We start from the raw sequence: 6,298 nt of genomic DNA on the forward strand, positions 1-6,298 counted from the left end.
CAATTTGTAGGATTTAATTTAGGGTTTTAAGTTGGAAAATTTAATTAAACATTTTCAGTTGGAGAGCTTAGTGTATACAACAATTAGGTTTGTTAATTTGGATTGCAGGTCTACTAAATGTTTTATAACATGTAAACAGGGAGTACATACTTTGTATGCCATGGATAGGGAATGGATACGTAATTAGATCAATTGATGGGTGCCGCTGTTTTGGATATCTACATCCAGCAATATCTGGTATTTTGTGTTTTGTTGTTTTAGCTCTTTGTTTTGTTGTAATGGATTGGAATTTCTACTAGAATCATTATTATTATTATATATTTAGGGGTTGGGTAAATTGACTTTAGAGATTTTATATGTGGTTTGGGTTCTGATTTGGGGTTTTAGTGACTAATCAGACTTCTCCAAGTTGGGGTTTTGCCGAAATTCAATGTAAGTCTCGAGTCTCTATCATGTATATAGGTTGTTTTAGTGACTGAAGAGATTAGGGTGGTGTTCAATTTTGAATGCGAGTCTTAAATCTGCATGAAACAAGTTAATTTCAATGTCAATATTATATTCCTAAAGCATACTCGTATAGTTTAGGACTTTGTTCAAATTCTAGAGCAGGTATTTAAGTCCAGGTGTGAAAGCTAGTTCATTTTCAATTTCAAAACCACCAAACAACAGGAAAAGAAGAGGGGCACAGGGGATAGTTTCATAAGATGCGCTAATTTGGAATCATGTGTTTGTATGTGCTGACAGGATTTTGATATACTTGTGGCCAACCCTAGAAAACAAAAATTATACATCCAAGTCAACGATTCTCTTGGATTCGCAGACTTAACTATTGGTACAGGAGAGGTAAAAGATCTAATCCTTTCAAATACTGAACTTGTTTTCATGATTGCAATGGTCGTAGCATACATGATTGGGATGCATGCATGTAATGTTTGTGTTTTCAGAACCAATACGTCATGAACAACATCTCGATTTGAGTCTTTTTGAATTATGAGTTGTAGAAAGAACGCACAGCGAATATTTGAAAAAAAAAGAAAGATAAAGGAAGATCAAAAGGATAGAAACTATTAACATCACACCCGTGGGGTTCCTAGGAATCACTCCTAGGGTAAGGTTGCATCACACAAACCTAGAGAGAAGCAAAGCTCCAGCAATTCTATTAATCTTTAACCATGTACCCAGAGAGTTACAAGGATGTAAATTATAAAGACTTAAACCTAAAATCCTTAAAGAAGAATTAAATAATTCTTGTAGAACAAGGAAACTAAAAGACTAATGCGCCTGCTGGAGCCGGCAGCCTGTGTTTTAAAACCCTAGATAGTAAAAGTAAAGCACCCTTTGCCCACTTGACAGACTTAGGGCTGCCTTCACTTTTGCTCTTCATTTGCTTCTGGTATTTGTGTTTTATCGATATGAACCATCTTCTGGTATTTGTGTTTTATTGAAGGCGGAAGTGACACAGCTGAGGGCCGAGGATGAGCAGATGAAGGCGCAGCTGAGGGCCAAAGGCGAGGAGATGAAGACCTGTGTCGGGAGGGTGCAAGAACTTGTACAAGCCATACAGATGTCGGACCTCCAAATCTCGCTACCAGCACCTCATCTTACTCCACCTTCGACCTTAAAGCCACCTTGCCCTGCCGATACCCAGTAGCCTGATGTATTAAACTTAGTTCACTTGTAGTTTTTTCTTTTTGTTTGGACATCTTGTATATACATTTTCATATATTTTATAATTAAATATTTTTGCTTGGTTAATTAATTATTCTTTAGAATTTAATTACAATATTTATCAAAAAAATTTAAAAAACAAAATTTCACTAAAACAAAAAAAATTATTTTTCACTAAATAAAAAAAAAAGGGTTTGCGCGACGGATGTGCGTCGCGCAAAGTATTTTTGCATGACGTACGACGCGCGTCGCGCAAAGTGACCTTGCACGACGTAGGTGTACGTCGCGCAAAGTGACTTTGCGCGACGCATGTTATTTCTTCGTCGCGCAAACCCTACCGTCACTGCCTTGGCGCGACGGTTATGGCGCGACGAAGGTACGTCGCGCAAACCCTTGCGCAACGAGTTTTGACTTTGCGCGACGAATGTACGTACGTCGCGCAAAGTGTTTTTTTTACTAGTGGGTACATTTGTAAAAAAAAAAAAAGGGTTCATTATAAATAAATTATGGGTACAAATAAAAGGTTAAAAAAATTAGTGTATGGCGTGTATTAAAAAAGAATTTTCATTTTAATTAGAACAGCATTAATTTTGCATGTGATAGGTGCACTGAATTCTCGTAAATCCAGAAAAGGAATTTTTCTTCTTTGGTTGGAATTAAATCAAGGGAACTTTAACGAAAAGCACCACTTTAACGAAAAACCACATTTTTACACTAAAAAGTCAATTCTGGTACTATTCACTTTACCCTTTATTTTGTCCTTATCATTAAAACTCAAAGTTTTCAAACCCTTTTCATTAGTTTTCCTTTAAATCAATGGATTGAGGATAATTACAATTCACATAAATGAGATTACACATTGACAGCCCCATACTGACTGCCTCAAGCCAACTTTTTTTGCCAGAAACAAACAGTCCATAATGCATGTATCCCGTTCCTCATAAGAAAGAGACAAAATCAGAAGAAAAAAGTTCAGAGAGAGAGAGAGAGAGAGAGTGTGTGTGTGTGTGTTAGAGTTGTGATGATGGAGCGTTTCGGTTTTGGTTTTGGCTTGACTCGTCTGAGATCGAGGGTAGTAGTGCCGGTGTTGCTGGCAATAGTAGCGGTGATGATAACAATGAGAGCAGCGGCCAAGGTCAGCAGACATGACGTCGGAGGAAGCAAGATTAATTGGAAACCAGGCGTTAACCTCTCAGACTGGTCTTCTCATGAAACATTTTACGTTGGTGATGGGCTCTGTAAGTACTACTACTGATCTACTATTTTTTAAAATTTATTTCTCTCTTTCTTAATATCATCATCATCATCATCAGTCTTTTCCTAGGAAAACTATAATTAATTTAATAATTAACAAGGTGTTCTTAAAGCTATATATCTGATATCCCTTGGCCTTCTCTTCCCTTTTTCTCTGGCTTTGCAGTTGAACTTGAAGATTAAAAAAATAAAAACATTTAGACTTGAGAAGGCCATTTTTCTGCCGAAACAGACTCAACAGTTGTATTTTCTTTAATTTGCACAACTTTTTTTCCCGGCCTAAAGTCATTTTTCTTGAGAAAAAGCTTGGCGTTTACATTTGGAGAAGGAATGAATTGGCGAACTTAGAAATACGGAAAGTAAGGAAAGGAAATCCGCGGTTGATATGATTTTTGATTTTTAGGTACTTTTAAGGATTTCAAGAGGAAACTTATACTTTCACAATTTCTTATGTGTTAGTAAACATAAGAAATGTGAAGAGTAAAGAGTTACCCCTATTTTACACAAAAAACCTCAAGAATCAAAACGATTTAATTATTACTCTTATAAGTAAACATGTCTTCTAAATTAGGTCGATCCTAAGCTTTCGGGAGCCGATATGAATTCTTAAAACAGAATTAGATATTCTTTACCACCCACACAATTCGAGATTTAGAAATTGTTGATCCTTATGGAATGAGGAGATATCGCAAGTTAGTTTGTTTTTTATTTTTTATTCCCTTAAATTTGGCATAAAAGGGAGGGATTTTATCCCTACCCATTAAAATCAACTTACTCTACCTACAATTAACCACATGGCGCCTATATTTTGTCCATAATTGATTTTCTTTTTTCTTTGTCTACTCGTCCCTTAATTAATTTCCTTGATTTGTTTCCCTTATTTTCTCCCTAGCTAGCCTATCCTTAGGTGGATGCCTTGATGAAATCTTTAGGCGTTTACGTCGAACAAAATTTCGAAACCTAGGAACCTAATAATCTGGATTGTATCATGATTATTTTTAAATATTTAGGCATTTTAGCAAGTGTTGGATTGTATCTGGGTTCATTTCTCTTGTAAATAGAAAAAGAAAAAATAAATTTCAAAATTGTTTGAAATTCGAATGATTGAAATGTCATGTTACGACTATATATAAGTCCGCTAGGTCGCAAGGTCAAAATTTTGATTTATGGAAAAGTTAAGATAAATTTGGTGTGAAGATGCCTGTCCAGTGTATTCATATGAAACCATAGAATACAAATTGAGGATATTATTTTTAAGAAATAATTTGGTATCATGTTTAATTGTTATTAGATTTTGGATACGAAAAGCACAGATTTAATGTACTGGAAGTGAACGAGACAAATTATGAGAACTGCATCGACACCGGCTTCATTAAAAACATAACAGGTGGTGCGGGACGCGATGTCTTCATACTCACACAAGCAAAAACATATTACTTCCTCAGCAGTGGCGGGTATTGCTTTGGAGGCTTGAAGGTTTCCGTCAACGTCCTCCAACAGCTTCCGCCCACCCCGCCTCCTACTTCACCTTTAAGTGGTGCTAGTAGTTCTGCTTCTCCGCTTAACCCCATCGGGATCGTTGTCTACTTCATCTTGGCATATGAAATCATTAGGGTTTAATTTGTTATTTTTTGGACAGTGAATCTGTTGTTTAATGCTTGCAGAGACTTGTATTTATTTATTCTAATTTGATTCACTTGATAATGGAGAACATATCGGGAGATAGGGAAGAACCTACATTGTCCTCCAAAGGGGCGTGCTGAATAAAATTACGGCATCTCAAAACATTTCAGGATAATTAGGGTAAATTACACAAAACTACCTCAACTATTGGGCCAGTCACAGTTTCATACCCCATCTTTAAAAAATGTCAATGTCATACCTCATCTACGAATTTATTACAATTTAATACATTCCGTCAGTTGTCTGTCAATTCCTCCGTTAAATGCTGACGTGACTTGAGGCGGCACCCACTTTTTATTAAAAAATTAATTAAATATAAAAAATAAAAAATAAAAAACCAACCCTTCTTCGGTTCTTCCCCATCCACCTGTGTCCCCCCCAACCTTCCTTCACCACCCCACCGTCGCCTTTCTTCCTCCATCTTCACCACCCCACTGCTACTTAATCTCTTATCATGAGCCATTGACACACTGGCCTCGAGCGAATCAGGAAGATCCTTGATGGCGCGCGAAGCAACCTCCCAGATCACCGCCGTCTCCTTCTTCAACTCGGACCCGAACTCCTTGAGATCGCGACGGTAGTTCTAGATGATAGACTCAGACATCGTTGCAAATCAGACCTTCGAAGCTCCACGCCCCTGTGCTATAATTTGGACGCAGACTATGGTCCCGTTCCCAGTCCGAGTTCGGGTCGACGCCGTTGTTTTGGACGTTCGGGTGTAGATCGTTGGAGGGAAGGGGGTCGTCAAAGAAGATTGACTTGAAGAAATTCATGGGTGCAGATCGTTTTCGGTTTTTGTTTAGCAAAACCTTGGGATGGGATTCGGAAGGAGGTGAAGATTTGGGTGTAGGATAGGAGAAGAGAGGAGAGGAGGGTAGAGAGAGAATCGAATTGGGGAGATAGAATGATGAGGGAGAGGAAAGAGGAGGGTTGGGTGGGACACGGTGGATAGAAGGTAGGAGGGTGATGGGTGTGTAAGAGGGGAAGGGGATTTGGGTGTGGGTTTGGTTTTTTTTTGGTTTTTATTTTATTTTAATTTTTTAATATTTAGTTAATATTTAATTAGTTTTTTAATAGAGAGTGGGTCCCGCCTTGAGCCTCGTCAGCATTTAACGAAGGAATTGATAAACAACTAACAGAAGGTATGAAATTGTAATAAATTTGTAGATGAGATATGACATTGACATTTTTTAAAGATGGGTTATGAAACTGTGACTGACCTAATAGTTGAGGTAGTTTTGTGTAATTTACCCGAACAATTACTATTAACCGCAAACTTTAGTGAGTCTGTCAGCCTCTCTTTTTTGTTTGGCCGTCTGGTTAATTGTGAAACCAATGAAAGAACAATCATTTTCGTTGATACAATAACAAACCCCAAGAAAGGAGAGGTGATGCAAATTCAACGAGTGATAAGAGCCCAACTACCAGAAGCTGATGTAGAAGGGAAGCAAAAACTAGAAGGATATCGTCGTATCCAAGGTATTAAATATCGATGATATCGAAAATATCGGTAGTCTAAAAACACGGAAATTTCGATAGAAATATCGGGATATTATCGATATCGATAAAAATTGAATAAAAACCACGGAAATTGTAAGAAAAACTTGGAAATTTTTATTGAAACTTTGCAAGATGTTTATTTAGTCAATTATCTATTAGTTTATCACAAAAAAATTGGAAGGAAATGCATTGC

The 6,298-nt window shown here is 37.2% G+C and overlaps 2 long non-coding RNA genes across 2 annotated transcripts; both read left to right on the plus strand.

Annotated features, from left to right (window-relative positions):
- The first annotated feature begins 372 nt into the window (after positions 1-372).
- On the plus strand, positions 373-1,755 carry LOC114824823 (uncharacterized). Its single transcript, XR_011576112.1, has 3 exons — positions 373-432; positions 745-843; positions 1,448-1,755. It is a non-coding gene; the product is annotated as an uncharacterized lncRNA (long non-coding RNA).
- Positions 1,756-2,147: 392 nt separating this feature from the next.
- On the plus strand, positions 2,148-4,633 carry LOC103437170 (uncharacterized). Its single transcript, XR_011576113.1, has 2 exons — positions 2,148-2,906; positions 4,214-4,633. It is a non-coding gene; the product is annotated as an uncharacterized lncRNA (long non-coding RNA).
- Positions 4,634-6,298: the final 1,665 nt, after the last annotated feature.

This window comes from Malus domestica, chromosome 15 (genome assembly GCF_042453785.1).
Source record: "Malus domestica chromosome 15, GDT2T_hap1".
In the NCBI taxonomy this organism is placed as follows: domain Eukaryota; kingdom Viridiplantae; phylum Streptophyta; class Magnoliopsida; order Rosales; family Rosaceae; genus Malus; species Malus domestica.